We start from the raw sequence: 22600 nt of genomic DNA, 5'->3' as shown, positions 1-22600 counted from the left end.
GCCAGTACCACTGCTCCCAATCTAAAGCGGAAGCCTGGAACCATCTCGCCTGTGATCTCACCAGTGCCACTGGTATCCCTTGGACTGGTGAGCAGGTCCAGCACCACTATGCCGATTTGAAGCGGAGAAAGAGGGAGATCTTGGATGAGTGGGTCCAAGATGCAAGACAGAGGGGGCGATGTCCCAGCAGTGTGTAAGTATTCATATCAATAACTGTTTACCAAAGTCCAGCCTGTATATGTGATGGATAGGTATGGTTAAATATTTGTCTATTCCCTTTACAGCTGCAGCTGAGTAGGCTGTGAATCAGAAAGCCCATGATAATAGGCTGCAAAGGCTGTGTTGCGAGGCTGGTGAGGAACAATCCTGTTTGTAGTAGTCATACCAAATAAATATAAAATAATAGAAAGTCACCTGGCAGTATAAAAACTGTGTGCATGGATTGTACTGAATAAACCAGACAATATGATAGTAATAGTCCCATATAGGTGATATTTCAATAAAACTGTAACTGCCTGGCAATAAAGTTATAAATCCTGGACTGGTTGTGTTTACTCTGGTATTGTATGGCATGTAGTGCTGCAGTTTCTGAACAGTAACGTGTTAACCACTGCTACCCACACTGTGCTACATAAAAAATATGTCTAGGAATGTCTGTATAAGACTGTTGTAAGTATAAAGTCTGATTGTACAACCAAAGACAGAAAACACTGAAGGAACAGACAGCAGTTTCTAAATAGCTCACTCTGATGAAACTCAAATTGTATTTTTAGCACACACAGCCATGGTTCAAATCCTGGGAGTGACCTCTCAACTGTACAGATTTTTGCAGAATGTCCAGATAATTGGCTCATATTTTGGCCTGTTCCTCTGTCTCCCTGGCAAATCACTGGGATGATCTCAGAATTGTAGTCACTAAATGATGACATACATTTGATTTTCAGACCTCAAATCCTTCAGAAAATGTATATTAAAACAAATCCTATTACTCTAGCAACTCTCAAAGTTTATAAGAGCAATATTCAATATATGTCCCTATTTTTACCCCCATGTTGCCGAGCTTTATCCAGAGTGTGTGCATTAAGAGAATGAGAGGTATGTGCATAACTATGAATCTGGGAATATGTGTAGAAACAGTCAGGTAGTGTTAACAAACATCCCCCCACAGGTCTGTCAGATAAGAAAACTGTAACTGCCTGGCAATAAAGTTTTAAATCCTGGACTAGTAGTCATTACTCTGGTATTGTATGGCCTGACATGTAGCATTCACCAACATCTGATATTAGAATAGTACTGTTGTGTCAACCACTGTTTTTCACACTGTGCTAGATAAAAATATATGTCTAGGAATGTCTGTATAAGACTGTTGTAATTACAAGGTTAGATTGTACAACCAAGATGGACTTAGACAGAAACCACTGAAGGAACAGACACTGATGTCTAAATAGCTCACTCTGATGAAACAGAAAATGTTGTATTTTTAGCAGACACAGACATGGTTCAAATCCTGGCAGTGTTAGTAAGCTGTATGCATAACCATACCTCTCAACTGTACAGATTTTCCCAAAATGTCAAGATATTTGGCTCATATTTTTGGCCTGTTCCTCTTTTTTTCCTAGCAAATAAGGGGGATGATCTCAGGATTGTAGTCACCAAATAATGACATACACTTGAGTGTCAGACTTCAAATCCTTCAGAAAATGTATATTGAAACAAGTCCTGTTACTCTAGCAACTGTCTAAAAGTTTATCAGAGCAATATTCAAAATATGTCCCTATTTGTACCACAATGCTGTCAAGCTTTGTCCAGATGTTGTGCATTAAAAGATTGAGAGGTATGTGCATAATTACAACTAGGAATCTGGGAATATGTGTAGAAACAGTCAGGCAGTGTTAACAAACATCCCCTCCACAGGTCTACCAGGTAAGAGAAGTAGAATTTAGCTAATAGATAGCTGAAGTACCACTGCCCATACCAAGGCAATCGGGTATTGTAATAATACCTGTACAGTAATGATTAGAGCAATGATAATTAAAGTTGTGAGTACTGCAAGGATATATAAGTTGTTAACTGACATCTCTCTCTCTCCCCCCACCATATCTGCAACAATAATCTAAACACAAATCAATGGGTATGTTTACACCAAACCTACCGTTGAGACATATGTCCTATTGTTCAACAAATATTGAAATGTGTTTCTACTAATGTTCCATGTTGAAATACTATAATTGGTGGCCTGTTGCTATCAATGTAACATGCATGCTGTTGTAATGGCCACTGTGGTTCCATATATGCATGTGTTCTGTTTGCTTTGCAACTGTTCCAAATCTGGTGTTTTGGGTTAATGGGAATATCTATGCATGTTGTTATAGCTAATCCTGGATTGTGTTGATTATTACTAACCCACATATGTTCTAAAACTGCAATACCATAGCAAGTTTGGGAAGGCCAGTCTCAGCAGATTCACCTCTCCCACCTCATATGGCCATGGCACTGGGCCCCAGCACATCTGGGACCCACCCTGGGACCTCGTCGTCCACTGGTCCTGCAGCACCTTTGGGTGGAACTGCCTCAGGGGATGGGGCTCATTCCCCCCAGGAGCGGGCGTGGACAGGATCCTGTCACCTGAAGTCAGGTCCGGGGATTGGTGTATAGTGAGCTCCTAAGGGGGTTTGGAGATCTGCTATGTCAGTGTGGCGCAATTAGAAGGTCAGCCTGCTCCTTCTGCTCAGCCCCCAGCACAGCCACCTTTGGGGCCGTGAAGGTGCAGTGGTGACTGCCCATGGGTGGGGACCTCAGTCCCACTGTTTCCATTTGGGGGCTTCCGATTTCCAAATACCCCTCCCCGTCTAAGGTGTTTACCTCCCACAAGTGTCATATACCTCCCCTGTATACTGTCTTGCCTGTCTTCCTACCCAACCTACCTCCCCAAATATACCTACTATCCTTCCCCAACATCCCACTCTCACCTTAAAAAATAAAAAAAGGGCAATTTGTTCCCCAAAAAAATGTTGCCCCATACATAGCTGTCCATTTCGATCTGCGGTGGTGGTGCTGCAGTAGCGTTGTCACCTCACAGTAAGATGCTGACCGGTTCGACTTTCAGTTAGAGCGTCTTATGCGTGGTGACATGCGTGAATGAGCATTCCTTCGTTGAAGGTTGTGCATCAGGGCTGGCAACTCAGCACATAAAAATCAACTGCCAATCATTAGCGGACCGGAGTGCCGCTGTGGCGACCCCTAACCGGGAAAAGCGAAAGACACAACAATAACATAGCTGTCCATTTCACACACATGTCCACTGGACACGTAATCTGATCTAATTTGCTTCACAACACATTATTGTTGTCTTCACCCCTCTCTCAGGGGTTTGAGTGCCCAAATATACCTCTAAATTCAGTATATATGCACAGCTGTTGCTGTAGAAGAACTAGACAGCTATGGACCTTCCCTACACCCGTCCTGCACATCCCTAGCTACTTTCCCTATTGTCTTTCCTTCTTTGTGCCCCCTTTTTCACCACTTTCCTATCACCCCTTTTTTCTTTTCTTTTAAAGAAATTAGCATGGGGGTAAGTGGGAGTAAGCACTTTTAAGCAGTAGTAAGCGGGTTTAAGTCTGCTTGCACAGTGCTAAGCAATGCCTACACAGATTAAGCACTTTTCAGGCTGTCTGTAGGCATAGTTAACCAGAAATTAGCATTGCTAACCACCGCACAAACCTGCACAATCCCACTTACAACTGCTTAAAAGTGCCTTAATCACTCTGTATCCAACAGCCCTTGTTCTGCCCAGCAACAAAATAATCAAACCTTGCAAGACTTGAACCCAGGACCCTGCACAGCACAGGCACAGCAAGTTACCACTAAGCCATTTGAGCTGTAGATATCTGTGATGTTTTCTCAAACATATCATGCATCACAGTCATTCAACAGCAGGGAAAATGTATTTATATATGTATATGTATATATAAGTATCTATATATGTAGACATACATGTCTGTATATATATTTATATATATATATATATATATATATATGTGTGTGTGTGTGTGTGTATAGATGTGTGTGTGTGTGTGTGTATGTATATATATATATATATATATATATATATATATATATATATATATATATACACATATATAGAAACAAAGTACAAATGGAAGGAGATAGTCCAATCCTGGAAAGTGGCACGAAATAATAGAATCCAAAAATATATAAAAACAGCAGTTTAATGCAAAAAGAATGTGAGCGCTTTCACAGACACACAATTCCGCTTGCTCAGACGTTATACTATGCTTTTCAAAAATAGAGACATATATAACAAAGCTTGTTACTCAATTAACATCAATTAAATAATTAATATTAATCAAATGTAAGGCATAGAGTTCAACAAAATAAAACAAAAGCAAACCTATCAATAAATAAGCTCATTCTCATATTCTATCGTAACAGTAATAAACTTTCTAAAATGCAAATAATTTACACATAGGCAATGAACTATTAAACAAATGGAAACAATCCCCATAGGGATACATATACAACAAATTAAACATGCTATGAAGTAAAGTGAAGTATCATATTACCTTAAGCTCCTAGCTTTAAGCAAAGGTTTAAGTGGCACACTATCATTTAATCCTCTCCCCCTGTGCTCACCTAACCTGAGGATCCATTTAACTTCTGAACTTTTTGTCTCATTAGAAATATCACCAAGTCATAGGTTCTCTTGCTGAATATGTAATATTTGAAACAGAAATGTATGATTATCTCCCATTTTCAATGTATGTTTGGCTATGGCACTATATTCCTGTCCCCTAGCAGTACAATAAATATGGTCCCTTATCCTCTCCCTGAGGGATCTATTAGTTTTACCTACATAGTAACAAAAGCACACTTTACAGTGTGCAATGTATACCACATTTCTAGCAGGCTGAGGTAAAGTAGAGCTAAGCCTTACTTTTCATGCAGAGGTGCTGAGCCAGTGATACAGAAAGAGACCTTGAGTAGTATAGCCATAATACTCCCATACTGTGGAAATGTTAAGAGAATACAAGAAGCAATAGCTATAAATTGGCACATACTCTTGGTGGAGGATACCACCAAGAGTTTGATAGGAAACTATCCCATGTTTGTATATAGTAATAGGAGATGTTTGAAACAACGACTATGTTACCGTGGGACAGATATGTCTGAAAAGCAGATGAGATAAAATTTACAGGCACTAAGAAGTGTGGGACTTGTGCCCAATGCATTTTTATAGACAAATCACGATTCTTTAGGCACCATGATACAGGTTATTTGTGGGAACTAAGGAATAGTGGTTCCTGCAGTACTAGAAATGTGGTATACACTGCACACTGTAAAGTGTGCTTTTGTTACTATGTAGGTAAAACTAATAGATCCCTAAGAGAGAGGATAAGGGACCATATTTATTGTACTGCTAGGGGACAGGAATATTGTGCCATAGCCAAACATACATTGAAAATGGGAGATAACCATACGCTTCTGTTTCAAATATTACATATTCAGCAAGAGAACCTATGACTTGGTGATATTTCTGAGACAGAAAGTTCAGAAGTTAAATGGATCCTCAGGTTAGGTGCGCACAGGGGGAGAGGATTAAATGACTGTGTGCCGCTTAAACATTTGCTTAAAGCTAGAAGCTTAAGGTAATATGATATTTCACTTTACTTTATAGCATGTTTAATTTGTTATATATGTATCCCTATGGGGATTGTTTCCATTTGTTTAATAGTTCAGTGCCTATGTATAAATTATTTGCATTTTAGAAAGTTTATTATTGTTATGACAGAATATGAGAATGAGGTTATTTATTGATAGGTTTGCTTTTGTTTTATTTTGTTGAACTCTATGCCTTACATTTGATTAATATTAATTATCTAATTGATGTTAATTGAGTAACAAGCTTTGTTATATATGTCTCTATTTTTGAAATGCATAGTATAACGTCTGAGGAAGCGGAATTGTGTGTCTGTGAAAGCGATCATGTTCTTTTTGCATTAAATTGCTGTTTTTATATATTTTTGAATTCTAGTATTTCGTGCCACTTTCCAGGATTGGACTATCTCCTTCCATTTGTACTTTGTTTCTATATCATTTCCTGGGGTGTTTGAACGGTTTGAGGGTATTTGATCGATTTGTTCTTATATATATATATATATATATATATATATATATATGTGTGTGTGTGTGTGTTTTGCATTCGGACATCGGATCCACACTCTGAACCTCTCACTGAAAAACATCTGACCAAAGTCACTGTAAATGGGGATGAAGGGGCCCAAAATAGGGATCTCTTGTAATTATTGCCATTATCCCTTCCTCTAAAGCTGAACTGATATGCCTTGCAACAAGATAACCAGGCACCTGCAAGTCTTGTACCCAAGACCCAGCACAACATAGCCACAACAAGTTACCAGTAAGCCATCTCAGCTGTAAGATGCTGGGATGATTTCTCTAGAACGGTCAGTCTACCATAGAGAATGTACAATGTGGAAGCACTAAACATACTAATGATGATAAAAAAACACACACATACATGCATATATATATATATATATATATATATATATATATATATATATATATATATACACACACACACACACACACACGTACATATACAAATATATAAATACTTTATATATATATATATATATATATATATATATATATATATATATATATAAAGAGAGTATATATAGAGGGAGCACAGCATATCAAACAGCCATTATTCCTACAGTTGCCACCTTTTCTAATGGCCAATGTTTGATTCTTTCCTACAAATGAGAATTATTGCATGAAACATATACCCACACGCAATGCAAAAGAAACGACACCACACTCAGTTTGCATACATATAAATATTTATTTGTGTACTATTCACTTGTTTATACCATTTCTTATATCATTTAGGTGTTTGAAATACATAACTGATTAATGCAACTCTCAAAGAAAACATATGATACAGTAATCTGCAAAACTTAACATACTTTGCTGTCTAGTCTAAAGCCTACAAGTAGTACAACAGTGAAAAACACATCTGCCTTGAAGATGAGAATCAATCAACACTTAATTACAGATGTACTTCAACAGCCTCCAATTACACTCTGTACTCAATCCCCTAGGGGGAAAAGTATCAGTTGTCACAATGTAAATGTATCTGTTGCACAACAATGCTCAGCTTAAAAGGTCTCTATCACACTGACAAACAGAAAGTACAGCTGTGTACACTTACCATAAATGTAGATGTTCGAGTGTATTCACTGTTGCAGTCATTACATTTGGGTAATCTGCTGGCAGGTTGCCCTCAGTCGGCCTGATTAACAAAGTCTTGGGTCCTGCTTCAGTTGCTGAGCCTTCTTCCATGACATCAGGTCATCAGGGGTATAAAACATGCAGCCAACGCCATTACTTCAGTTTTTCTTGCCCCAGATGTCAGGTGCCCCCCCCCCCCAAATGGGGGAGCTATATATATATATATATATATATATATATATATATATATATATATATATATATATATATATATATATGTGTGTGTGTGTGTGTGTGTGTGTGTACAATAAAAAAATACCAAAACATATATTTCCAAACAAAAGCAAATACACCAAAAAGGCTTTTAAAAATAGTAACAGAAATGAGCAGTATAGTTAGAGAAAAAAAACAGGGGGCTGGAGGGAGGGTAACCAGGACTGCAACAGTACACACGAACATCTACAGTTATGGTAAGTGTACACAACTGTACTGTGTTCTTCGTGTTTCACTGTTGCAGTCATTACATTTGGGTAGAATCCCAAAGCTATGGTTGGGAGGATGGATTTATACAGCATTAAAAGCCGCTATAAAGCCCTGCAGGACAGCAGTGGCAAAGCCTGCTCTGGATTTAGAGAAGAGAGGTAAATGGTAATGTTTGGTGAAGGTAAGAACTGAGCTCCAGGTAGCAGCTTCTAGAATGTTTCTGGTAGGAACCCCTCTGAGAAAGGCTGCAGAAGTAGATGCATCCCTGGTGGAATGAGATCTGATCCCCTTGGGGACAGATTTACCATGGTGCATATAGCAGAAACAAATACAATGGCTTATCCATTTGGAAATAGTCTGCTTTGAAATTGCCTTTCCCTCTGCCCCTGCAGCAAATGCCACCAGTAATTGTTCAGGTTTTCTTAGAGATTTTGTCCTGCTCAAGTAGAATCTTAGATGTCTGTATACATCCGATGAATGCAGAATCCGCTCATCTTTGTTCTGTGGATTTGGAAAGAAAGTTGGCAGATGAATGGTCTGATTAAGGGCCACACTAGATACCACTTTAGGCATAAATGTTGGGTTGGTCCTGAGAGCCACCCTGTCTGGGTAAAAAATAATAAAAGGCTCCACTGCCATAAGAGCCTGTAGTTCTGAAATCCTTCTAGCTGAAGTGACTGCTAAAAGTAAAGCTGTTTTACAAAAGAGAAATTTTAGGTCTGCAGTAGCAGCTGGCTCAAAAGGAGGTAGAGTTTTTCCAAAACAAAATTGAGGTCCCATGCAGGAGTTGGTGCTCTCCTGGGAGGTCTTAAATTTTTGGCCCCTCTGAGGTACTGCTTTAGCAGAGGATGAGAAAAGAGGGGAGGCTCTGTGTTGCAATTAGCTGAAATGGCAGAGCATGGATTTTTATTGAAGAAAAAGATAGGCCTTTGTGAAACATCTCAGCTAAGTACTGCAGAATCTGAGGAATATTGGGCATTGCTGTGTGTATTCCTTGTGATTGGTCCCAGGCACAGAATCTTTTCCATTTGTCAGCATAAGATTTTCTAGTACTAGGCCTTCTAGCCTCCAAAATGACATCCATCACAGGTTTGCTGAGAGATGTAACTGATGAAATTAGTTGATTAGCCATGCTGCAAGATTCAGAGTTTGGAATTGAGTGTGCAGAATTCGATAGCTCTGCTGAGACAGTATGTGAGGTGTCTGAGGTAGGTACCATGGAGGAAGGTGTGGCAAACTGTGCAGGAGTGGGTACCAGTGTTGGCGAGGCCAGTCTGGAGCAATCAGAATTATTTTTGGTTTTTCTTGTCTGACTTTTAGTAAGACCTTGGAAAGCAGAGGCAGAGGGGGAAAGGCATAGACTGATAGGTTTTTCCAGCTGAAGGATAGAGCATCCACTTTCCAAGCTTTTTTGTGATGAATTCTTGTGCAGAATTTTTCCAACTAATATTTTTGGGGTGAGGCAAAAAAATCTATGTCCGGGCTCACCCATTTGTGTGTAAACATGCTGAAAATTTGCGGATCCAGCTTCTATTCGTGTGGGTCCATAAGATTTCTGCTTAGTTCGTCTGCCAGAGTATTTTGCTTTCCTGGCAGGAATTGAGCTTGTAGATTTATTTGATAAGTCAAGGCCGTGTTCCACAATGCCATGGCTAGTCTTGCAAAGGGGGTAGGAATGGGTACCCCCCTGCTTGTTTATGTACCACATGACTGTGGTGTTGTCTGTCTTTATCAGTAGTTGTCCTGGATGAAGGTAGTCCTTGAAGGCTGTCAGAGCATTCTGTACAGCTAGCATCTCTTTCTGACTGATATGTAGGTGCATTTGACTTGGGCTCCATTGGCCCTGAATGCATCTCCCTTCCAGATGCGCCCCCCCCCCCAAGCATAATCTGATGCATCTGTAGTCAGGGCTTGGGTGGCAGGGGGTTGAATGAATGACAGTCCCTTGTTTTGGTGGCAGGCCTCGGCCCACCATAGGAACTCTAGCTGCAGGCAAGGAATGATAGGAATCATTGTTTCCAGGCTGTGACAATGTTGACTCCATAAGCCTTTTAGGTAGCATTGAAGTTTCCTCATATGCAGCCTTGCATATAGAATTAGAAGAATGCAGGAGGCCATGAACCACAAGGCTTGCAGAATTTGTCTTGCAGATAGCTGGGTTTTTGTGTGGCCACCTGTTTGAAGTAAGCCATCAATTGAATTTGTTTTTCTGGTGTAAGGTAAATCATCTGGGCAGTTGTATTCAAGCTTGCACTTAGGAATGTAATTATTTGAGAGGGTACCAGCTGTGATTTCTTTTCATTTATGGTGTACCCTAGACAAGTTAGAAGTCTTTTTACAAACGCAAGATGTCTTAGAAGAGTGTCCTTGTTTTCTGCCTGAATTAGAAAATTTTCCAGGTATGGATAAATTTGAATATTTCTTTGCCTGCAAAATGCATTTACTTGTGCCAGGCACTTTGTGAAGACCCTGGGTGCAGTAGATAAGCCAAAGGGCAGTGCAGAGAACTGGTAATGCAAATAGCCTGCTTCGAAGCGAAGGTATCTTCTGCAAGATTCCCTGATTGGGATATGCAGGTAAGCCTCTTTTAAGTCTAGAGTTACCAACCAGACATCCTTGCCTAGCATAGGTAGTAACTGTTGGAGAGTCAGCATCTTGAATTTTGGAATGTCCAGAAATGTATTTAGAATGAATAAGTCCAGAACTGGATACCATGATTTGTCTTTTCTGGGTATCAGGAAAAGTCTTGAATATAAACATTGTCCCTTTTCCTTTTCTGGTACTGGTTGAATAGCCCCCATATTCATGAGGGACATAACTTGTTTCTGGGCCTCTGCCCACTGATTTGGAGGCAGATCTGGCCATCCGTTTGGGATTGGCAACGTGTGGAAATTAAATCTGTATCCCTGGGATACTATACTTAAAACCCATTTGTCCTGGGTAATCAGTTGCCAGTTTCGTGCATGAAGTGCCAGTTTTCCCCCCAAAGGGGTGGTCAAAAGATAAGTACTTGGTGATTGCAGTGGAAAGTCATTGAGACTGTTTACCGTAGGAAGGTTCCTTGTTACTTCCAGGTTTGGAGGTGGAGGCACCCCATTTCTTTGTTCTATAAGTTCCTTGTGACTGAAACCTGGAGCATTTGGAATGTTTGGGTTTGACCTGAGTGCTCTAGTGGGTACTGGAAAGGACCAGTTCTTGGTAGGCCAGTGCCTACTGAACCTGGGTGGCTGCACTTGTAAGAAATCTTTTACAGTTTGCATAGATTTAACTTTATCTTCCATCTTTTTCAAAACTTATTCAGCCTTATTACCAAATAGACTGTCCTGCTGTAAAGGAGCATCCAACGATTTTGCTTTAACATGGTCAGGCAGATTTTGCTCCTTGAGCCAAGCATGCCTTCTTATCACAGATCCAGTTACAGCAGCCCTGCAAGAGGCCTCCAAGGAATCAAAACTACATTGCAAAGTATGTTTTCCAACTTGTTCATCTGAATGCAATAAATCTTGCAACTCTTTGTTTTCCACACAGTCAGAAATCAACATCATTTTCTGTTTAAGTAAACCCATGACATGCTGTTGATATTTAAGCATATGAAATTGACAGTTTAAAGCCCTGATTGTCAAGGTTGCAGATGTGTAAATATTCTTACCCCATCTATCGAGCACCCTGGAATCTCTATCAGAAGGGGTAGGATTTTTAGCAGTAGAAGCCTTAACGCCCTTGGGGCCCTGAGAAATGGTTTCAGGGTCAGCAGTAGGGTTTTTAAAGAGGAATTTTTGGGAGTCAGGAACCCTGTAATATCTGTCTGGTTTACTAGGAGCCGGAGGCAGGGAATCAGGAGTCATACTGAGAAAACATCATCAGCAATGTCTAGAACAGGAGGTATAGCCAAAGGTCTATGCTGAGGAAGAAGAAGGAAATCCCTAAGTCTCTTTTTAGATTCCGAGAAATCCTGACTCTCCCAGTGAAAGTGTTCACTTAAGGTATGCAAAGTTTCGCCAAAAGAAAAATCCTCAGTAGGAGAAGCAGAAGGGATAGAATCTTCTGCATCAGTGTCCTCATAAGTGGGAATAGATAATTCCTGATCAGAAGAGGAATCAAAAGAAATAGAAACCTGATCTGAAGATTCATAGTCAGTGCCTTGCCTAGACCTCTTAGCAGGAGGAGGATGGGTACCCCTGATCAAGGTAATTAAATCCTCAGCCATTTTGATCATTTGCTTTTTAGGCTATTGGGGCCTGTACACATGGCCCAAGCATTGGTTTTTTAGACATAGAAGTAGTTTTTGACCTTAGTTTTGAAGATGGCATTGGTTTAATATAGAAATCTTTAGGCCTGAAAACACCCTCAGAAGCCGGTGCCTGCTCAGCGGCTCCAGACCCATCTAAGGTACAGACATCCGTGGGTTCAATACTTAAAGTATCTCATGGCATACCGGTCTCTGAATGGGTCTCAGTAGAGGCCTGCGAATCAAAAGTAGCGTGTATCAGGGGCTGCGAAAGCACCTCACTGAGTACCGGCAAACTGGCGACTGGCTTAGAAGAAGCTTCGTCATCGGTTTTGGACCTCGTTGGTCTGTCTCTGTCTTTTTCTTTGCGTTTTTTAGGTATTCCGGTAGTCGGATTGCTAACTGACATTTCTGGATAGTTAAATCTCGAGCCAAAATATTTAGAAGCAAAAATATACAGACGTTTAATAGTGCATTGATTAACTTTAGCACAAAACCGACAGCAAGGCACGTTGTGGTCAGGGCCTAGGCAAGGAATAGAGTACAAATGAAAATCCTTAGTACAAATGAAAATCCTTATGAGGTATTTGCTTCCCACAAGTAATACAATTATTAACTTTTACTGACATCAGTAAGTAGCAAGAAAAAGTTTCCCCAAAGGGGTACTTAGCTTTTAGTTGAAGACTTCGGTTCTGAAACTCGAAAACAAAAATTTCAGGAGTCGGCCGACTGGCACTTGCGAACTGCTTCTGCTTTGGGCAACACGCAGCAAGAAAGACTGATGTAATGGCATCAGCTGCATGTTTTATACCCGACAACCTGACGTCATGGAAGAAGGGACAGCAACTGACGCAGGACCCAAGACTTTGTTAATCAGGCTGACTGAGGGCAACCTGCCAGCAGATTACCCAAATGTAATAACTGCAACAGTGAAACACGAAGAACATCTGTGTGCAAGACAGTAAGCTCTAGCCCACCACTGTTCCCATGGTGAAACATATGAAAATGTACAGCCATATACCTTAATGTTTCTTATTACTGATATCCCTCACATGTTGTAACAGCCTAGGTTAAAAACATTTAATACCCCCTCTCCCATAAAATGTCTTACAAGGGCATATAACAGTGTTCTCCATACAATGACCTCCAGACTGTACAGGGTCACACATGTTTTGTCCAGCTGTAGCCCTCATATATATATATGGACCCTACCCCACAACTTGTGTGGGAGTTCACATCATCACTGGAATGATAGCAGGAATGTCATCACAAATAATGATAGACCATTAACTATCAACCTTCTACTGCATGACATCTAGACAAAGCCTAGTATATAGGTGGACGACAGAGGCTGAAACACAGGGCCATATTTGAAATATTGCTCTTATATATTGTGAAAGTTGCTGGTGTTACAGGATTGGTTGCAACATAACCTTAGTCAGGAATATGAAGTCAGAAACACAAATGGATGTTGCCATGTACTGATAGCAATCAACGGAGAGATGCTACTGATATGTCAGGGACAAGACCTGTGTGGGGAACAGAAAAAAACATAACAGCCAATCCTCTGGCCATCATGTGGATAGGCCCACAGTTGAGAGCTATGCAGATGGCATTCCATGCAAAACTAGCATGTACACACAAACCCTGTAAAACTAGCAGTATTCAATGCATATAACAGAAATAGTCACACACTGTCCCTAGGCTGGGAACCTTATACAAACATGTAGTTGGTCTGTGCCCACAAGTCCTGTTGTAAGAGGTATAGCTACCTGCTGTCTGTAACACCACTGCCCATACACAGGAAGGATGTCTTCCATACAGGAAAGGTAAAGGGACAACATCCACACTGTCACTGCATACAACAAAATAAAATGTGTACTGCTACTGATTGTTGTTTTGTCATGACACTGATATGGGTACTACAGTAGGCATTCTTATCACGTAGTAATCAGAGAAGTGTACAACTGTGTTATGACCCACTGTCCATGCCTACCACTAACAGCTAAATCAACATCCATATATACTGGATATGAAAGTGTACACAACCCTGTTGGAATGCCAGGTCTGGGTGCTGTATGCCAATGAGACCACAGGAAGTCATGTCAAAGCATTTCTCACCTCAAATGTGACCCATAACCTGTAAAATTATATTTAAAAAGAAGCAGAGCTGTTTCATGGAAGGTGAGTAACCATTGCCAAGTGAAGGTGTGGTATGACATTAGAGCACAAACCAAGACAAATGGATGCTGTAATCATCTTAGCAGGTGTTTACACAACATACCAGTGTAAGGGTGTGCATACACATTCAATTGGCTTACTGTACTGAGTATTACTTCCCATATGCTGGAGGGAAAGGTTCATAACCCAGAAACTGCCCATGCTATGGAATATACTTCCCATACATGTCAAGCAGAGCACCTCACTGGCTCTCTTCAACAGAAATCTTGATGAGTGAATGGGAAATAGAAAATTCACCACAGGGCTCACTCCAGTGGCTTTACATGACAGAGACACTGGGAACTAAGGTTGGGGGCATGATGCCACGGTAAGCCCATGGGCTTGGCTTGTAAAGGCTCCAGTACCATTAGCCTAGTATACACATTATGAACCTGTGAACCTATATGTTTCCACAGGACAAGTTGTTATGTTCCCTATTGAACTGAGCAGGCTATAGGACACATCACAGGTGGAGATTGTGTTGACATGTGCTTTTGTTGGGGTCATGTTACAATTGTACAAGTACCATGCATTGTAACAGGGGGGTTGTGCACTTCATATCCACTGTAGCTATATGGAATCAGCAGTACCTTACCTGTACAACCATCCTCCACCAACGATAGAATAATCCCTCTTGGTGGACACCACCAAGACACAAAGCACAGGTTGCTATAGTGGCTGTACAGGGACACACAGATGCAGATCACAACTTAGAAGCAAGTGCACCTCTATCTAAGCAAGCATGTAGGTTCACAGGTGATCTCCTGTAAGGCTGACTATGACTAGAAATCAGACATACGCAAACCACCAAGGCTGGTTGCAACCATGTCTACACATATGTACACAGTCTCAGAGCCAGTAACACAAGTCAACTTGTACTGGGGGTAAAGCACACCTCATACACACATGCCATGGATACAGGCAACCTGCATCAGACAGGATAGGTTGGAACAGTGGCACCCTGTCCACAGCAGTAGTACAGGGGGATATGCACATCACCTACACTCCTGCCCACATCAATGTTGGGTATGGACATAAAACCAACTGATGACAACAACAGCAAGTCTTCATGGGGCATGAGAACATCACAGTTTGCCTCCTACATTAACACAGGCATGTGCTCACAGTCCCATCACACACTACAGTCAAACACACTCATGCCACAATCCACACACCATCCACATGGAAGATGACCACTGTCATCCCTCTACACAGAAGTGAATGGTGTGTAGTGGATTATGCCATTAAGTGTCCAACATTGGGGGAACTAGACAGGTCAGGGCCAGGGGTGTAATACAAGATGTACAAGCCATGATAGCTTGCAGTGTTATGGTATAGTCTGGATTATTTGCAAGTAATACCCACTGTTGATGGGTACGTGGACAACTGTATGAGGTCCTCTGACCTTTTTTCCATTTATGGCTTCCAGGTACAATGTCCTAGGAATGCCTGCCCACATACACACCCATGGAAAATGATGCTATAATCCAGTTCCTCATAGACCATCATGCCATCCTCTTCTGGTGCAGGGACCAGGATCTGAGAGGACTGCCCTGTGGAATGAGCTCATCCACAGGGTAAGCGATGTCGGCCTGCACAACCTCAATTATGAGCAGGTGCAGTATCACTGCATGGCTCTGATCCACCATGCCCGTCAGTATGCGGCTGCAGTTAGGAGGGACCAGCTAGCCACAGCCATCCGGCCCCCACTGACATATGCCGAGGAGCTCTTTACAAGCCTTGGGGCACCCACCTGCCAGCCAAGACAGCAAGCTGAAGATAGCATTGTGGAGGTGGGTGCCACCCACACAATGGATGAGGAGTGTGCAAGAAAGGCCCCAGGGCACATTAGTTGACCACTGTTGCCTATTTTCATTTGTAAAGTATCTACATGCATGTGTCAAATAAGAAAGTCTGTTGCTGCAGTGTAATAATGAACAGATGTGCATAATCTCTAGTATTGTGTGTTTGTACTGTTGATGTGCTGAAATGCTGCTCCCACTCTGTAGCAATGCCACAGGTGTGGCTACTGGCATTACGTCTCTCACACAACTATTTAGGTCCCTCTGGTATACAACTGGGACAGGCCTGTAGCTGGCGAGTATAGAGTTGTTTGGTTCAGGTTTGCCAATACACTGGCTATGTTATGACAATGCTATTTGCCATGCACACCTTCAACACACCTACCCATAATGCATGCTGTAAATGTTCACTTATTGTTGCTGTAACTGCACTGTGGTCACCATGGTGGATTATCTGAAGGGTATGTAAGAGTCCTGCAGTATACCTAACAACCTGTCAGTGCAAGATGTGTGGACAGAGATGAACATAATGGTGGGACAAATGGCCTATAGTAGAGACATGCCTGAAACATTACCCTTATACAGTGGCTACAACAGTGTATACACCAGCATTACAAATGCAACTGTTCATGATCTAAACAACGGCAAATCACAATACCTCATTCCACACCTTTTACAACCTGTAATGTGATCCTAACATGAGCAATGAACGTGTAATATGGAATCCTATGTTAGGACAACAAATATGGGGAATACATACCTTAAAATACACTGGAAGCATATGTGTGCACACACTCCAAATATATTGTGAAAGCAGCTTGTGAGGTACTGACAGCATTCACTCTTCTTGAGTACACACCTTCCATTAAGTACAGGACCTCAATGTCACACCAAGTAATGGTCTGCTGTCCAAGAATTATGTCCATGAGATTTGCCCACTCACCTGCTACAGAGCCAGCCATGGCTTGCACACATCTTACAAAGCATGAAATGGATCCCAAATCCAAAAGGTGGCACTTAGGCGTGGGAAAAGTAACCACGGCAAACAGTGCAAACAGTCATGTATGTATGTATGAAGTATGGGACAACATTATATGTAGAAAATAAACAGATTCCCATCCAAAACAGATGACAACACATGTTGTAAACTGGTCATGGAGGCTGCCCAAAAACATGCAGCAACACTGAGGGACTTGTAGGAATGTCTAGCAAGTACTGCCTGTGTAGTACCTGTGTCGACAATCACCTGGAATCTGCATAAGTGTGGCCTATGGGTTAGGGAAATCAGACGGAAGAGTTTTTCCACAGGCAACATCATCCAGGGCTCTCTATAGGTAGCATATGCATAACATCAAGTCTCCCAAAGGCATGTGTTGCAATGTGTAATGGTATCATGAGACCAAGGCTGAAACCTACAGACAGTATTCATAAAGATACATGTGGTGCACAAGCAACACTTCACTCCACCTCAGGGTCACCATCCCCATTTTTACCTTGCTGGTGCCAGTGTACACCTTTACGGTTGCTGTTCATTAGCAGGAACTAGGCCGGTAGACATGGCATTCAGAATTAGGAACACTGTAAAATAACACGCATGTGTGGCCAATAGTTGTCAAACATGTGCAATAAGGCTGAGGATGGGGAGGGGTGTCATCAAGAAACACAGCAGTGAACTGAAGCATACATCCAAAGCTCGTTAAGAATAGTTGTATCTGAACACAGTAAAGTTCATGAATTGTGTCAGACATAACCCTGACTCCACAGCAAAAGTGAAGCCACTGTGTGACCTCCAAGGGCTGTGCACATGAGCTGACCTTGCAATCTGGCAGAGTTTGGGACATTTGTATGGCGGAGTGACCAAAAAATGGCAAGTGAAGATGGGCCATGCTAGTATGCCCCTTCCAGGAATAGTGACTGCTGTAGTTCACGTAATAGGTGCTGCAACAAACCATTGTGTTAAGGGTGTGCACACATGCAACTCACATATTGTATGCATCTCATTCAGCATCTGCATGACTAACACATTTGTTTGATACTGCATTGGATTGTACAGGTCATATGTCACATATCAGGTGTGTGTAATGTTAACATATGCAGTACTGTGGCCCCATTGCATACCGTGGAAGAGGCTGGCATGTCAAAGGGGTGTGTACACTCCTCATATCCACATTAAGCTTTGAAGGTTGCCAGTGTAATCATATTTTATTGCTCATAATGCACTGCTGATGATGAGATCTGCAAATCAGAGGTCAGGCATTAACTAGTGACATCAGTCCTCATATCATCCCAGGTATGTGTCAGACAAACACATAGGGGCTGTGAGCAACACAGCAAACATAACTGCTACACATACACACTCTGCAAAGGTGTGTACACTTGTGAGGTATGGTGCAAAGTACATGCCAGTGTGCTGTACAGGTGCACAGCAATACTGTGCACATGGGTGCAGTGTGTTCCAGGGGAAGGAGCATCACCTACTAATACAACTCGTATATCACAGAGATGTATAATGTTGGTAACAAGGATTGAGTATGGCTGCACTGCATGCTGAGTGCCATATGTCATGCATGTTGGGTTAAGTAATGAGGTCTGTGTAATATCTTTGTGCCACCTCACCTGTAAGAGTGTGTGTGTGTGTGTGTGTGTGTGTGTGTGTGTGTGTGTGTGTGTGTGTGTGTGTGTGTGTGTGTGTATAGAGGTAAACCATAACATACAGGTCTTAAATTACATTTTTTGAATGCCCCTCACAGGTGGTGAGGTGGGTCAGGGTCCCTCCTGCAGGCAAACAGATGTTAGTGTCCATACAGACTCTGATAATGATGATAGGCATGGTGTGGCACAGGCAGTATTGTCAGGGGCTGAAACTGTGCCATCGGTTGACATCCCACTTTTATCCACCCCATCCCGCACACAGTCTCAATGCCCATACATTACCCATCACCAGTGGCCATAGATGAGGGACAGTTGGCGGGTGGTGGCATGAGACAGGACAGTGTGGGGACTATGGCAAGTGTGTCTGTACACAGCAGCCATAGCCGGATGACTGGCGAGGTACCACACAGGCAGATGTACAAGGATGCGCATAGGAGGGCTGCTGGCCATCATGACCCTGGCACAAGTGCCACAGCAGGTGTCACCAGACACGTTTTGGGCTGTCATGGAGGCACAAGCACGTATGGAACATTACACCAGACAGAGTCGGAGGCTCCAGAGGGCTACTCATTCTTCTGTACTTCACAACATCCGTGACCTTACAGGTGCCCACTGTTGTTTTGCAGAGGTCCTGGATAGACGGATGGGTGAGATGGTGGGAATCCTCGACCGTGTGGTCTCTGTGGTAGAGCATGGGAGTAGGGCAGTGGCCACATGGACGTAGATCAGCAACACCAACAGGTGGAGGTCTACGCGGACATGCAACAACTCACGGCCGCTCCCGTAATGGCAGTACCAGCAACAGCACTGTGGGGGGGGGTGCTGTCTACACCACAATGCAGCAGGCCATGTGCACATGATCCTGGCTGGTCCCAACAGGGCCACAGATCCAGTGGACAACTGTCATCATCAGGAGAGAGAAACATATCTGGGCTTCTGCCTGGTAGTGCCCGTGAAACTCCTGGCAGGCAGAATTCCCATGTCCATGGCCAGAGACAGTGAATTGTACACCCTGCCATGTACAGTCTGAAGCTATCCAACAAACCTCTGTAATAGGGCAGCCACATGGCAAACATGTGTGCATACATACACACAGAAACCACCAACACAGCTAGTGCACCTCCATACCTACACACACCACATCTGCACAGCCCATTTAATGACAAACCCCCTAACCCATACACATGATGTCAACCAAATGGCTCAGCCTAAGCCTCTGGCAAACCTGCAACACACCCTGTGCATATGATAATACCTGTGCCACATCCCTGTCATCCATACCATAAATGCAGGGACATGCTTATATGGTTCTGATGCTCAGGGTGAATGCCCTAAGGTTTAATAATGTAATTCTGTTTAACGTGTTTTCAGCTGGAAAGATTAATGCTTACACTTCAGGGTGTGTAGCTGTCCAGCCATGATGCATTATAGCTGTTATTAACACTGACTGATTCTGGTCTCCATAATGTATTCTGTTTGTGTTCGAGGTGTCTATGTGTCAGCAGGATGTTGGTCTGCTGTCCTGTCCTACAAGGGGTGTATCACTGTGGTGACACACTGACTGTGTCATTTCCCGGGTACAGCTGAACACAGGTAACAGGTCTGTATAAGAGTTACTGCATGTGCCACATGGCTGATAGGTCTGAGGGGTGAATGCATGGTGGCTGATGTCAGCAGCTCTTCTACAGTGGACAACTGTAAGTGTACTGTGTGGCACATACCAAATGTCTGTGAATAACACACACACACACACACACACACACACACACACACACACACGCTTTGGTTTTGATGCAATACACAGAGAATACTATTCACATGGATGTACTTCATTTTGCAGTGAACTCATTTTGGCTATGTAATTCCACTCAGACCAAATTGCCAAACCATCACATCAAGAAATAATCAGTTTGCCAGTTTAATGTCATTAATGATGGTACTGCAGGGTATATGTCCTCTTCCCCAATGTAGTGCAATCCTTGAGTTGGTAAACATAGGTGTGCTGGTATGGGTGGAACAGCCCCCCACTTTGGACGGTGTGGGGGTAGCGTAAAACCACACATAGTGTGATTAACAACTACTTAACCTGTTAACATAAACTGTACAGTATAACAGCACACTAAGCAGAGCGATAACCACAACAATAACCCTAATGTGGGTGGCTGTGGCCACAACAACCACACCCAATATATATACCAACTCCTGTACAGCTGTACAGTGGGGAAGAGGGCATGTACACATCCACTACTAGTTTTGCTTGAATGTATTTCCACAAGATGATTGTTTTGAAATGGTACCTTTAGCCAGTTAGTTTTCAGACAAATGATCTCCTGGGACATTTATTTTCTGCAAACTGAAGTAGATCCCTTCATATACATACACACTTACTTGGCAACACTGAGACTAGAACCCCTACCTAGGTACTTATTGCTACTAATGCGTTTGGCTTTAATTACACACACCACAGAGCTTTTAGGGTGAGGTGTGTCGCGAGTTTCCTGTTAACTGAAGAACATCACCAGGCCTTGTACAGTATGGTAATGGGGGATGTACTAGATGTTAATGAACAATACATAGTATGATATACTGTCATATACACATTGACAAACTCATACAGTCATAGACACATTTGACAGACCTGGGTTTAGCAGTGCTAACTACCTTGTCAGTGAGTCCATTCTGTTACAGAGATTTTGCACACAGCACATGCATCATTGGGCTGGATAGTGTAATCAGTTACCTGTATGGTTGATGGTGAAAGCAGTCCTCATACATATATTGGTGATACCATGGTGTAAAGACTGTATACCCAGCACCCACACCCCACAATGGATATTGTACTCACTGAAACTCATGATAATGTTCTGACATACCCACTATCACACACTGACCAGGACTGCAATAGAACCCCTTGTCTATCTAATCAGTGCTACTACAGGGATATGTATTTATTGCACATGCCACAGAGATAGTAGGGTGAGGGTTTGTCATGGCTTTCCTAATAACAGCAACATCACTATCCCTTATAATGTATGGCAAGGTTTATTGTATTTGGAGAATGTGGCCTCAGAATGCTGTCTCCTACTAATATACGCACACACACTTGCCAGGACTCAGAGGGTAATCCACGTCTATCTACCCATTTGAGGAACAGTGTTATGCTGGTACTGCAAGCTCCAGGTAGCCCATAGGGTGAAGAGTGTAACAAGGTACATTTAATGTCAATTACAGCAGCAGCCGTTTCTAAGTATTGCAATGGAGGTGTAGTGGGTGAGAAATCCCTCAGGGTATTGTCAACTACAAGTTTACAAATGCACAGACACTGTTATTTTCAATATTGCACACTGACACATTTGTCAATACTCGGGTTCATAGGTGCAGGTGTTCCTAGGTGTGTACCAGGCTAATGTCCATGGAGAGATGGGAAGAGTAGGGCATGTGGGTACACTGGTATCATGTCACCTGACATTTGTCAGCAGGCCATCTATCAACCAATGCCACTTGAGTGATTTCAAGGGTGATAGTTAAATTCAACATCCAATCATGTGGTTTTCTCTTGCAGAGGGCCAGTGAGGTGCTCCAAACATATATTACATAATATGGCCAGTGTCTGGGTTAGAGACCTGTACCCAAGCATGTTCTGTTGATTGTGGTAGTCTGGCTGAGGTATCCATGGCATGTGGTGCATACAGGGTGGGGTTTCCTAGCTGTGGCATTCATAACACAGCTGGGCAGACATGTCAGTGTCAGTCAATCATAGATTGCCTGTAAGCAGCCAAGATGGATACCTGTCATGTGCTCATCTGTACAGAGGACAGACAGAAATCAGCTAGCCAACAGGTTATGCATTAGGATGACTGTTTTGACAGACAGACGTCTGACACTGATAGGTATGCCATTACTACATGACAGCAGCCCTCAATGACATGTCCTAAACACA

This window comes from Protopterus annectens, chromosome 17.part0 (genome assembly GCF_019279795.1).
Source record: "Protopterus annectens isolate FY-2018-M chromosome 17.part0, PAN1.0, whole genome shotgun sequence".
In the NCBI taxonomy this organism is placed as follows: domain Eukaryota; kingdom Metazoa; phylum Chordata; order Ceratodontiformes; family Protopteridae; genus Protopterus; species Protopterus annectens.
Note: the sequence above shows the minus strand (reverse complement) of the source record.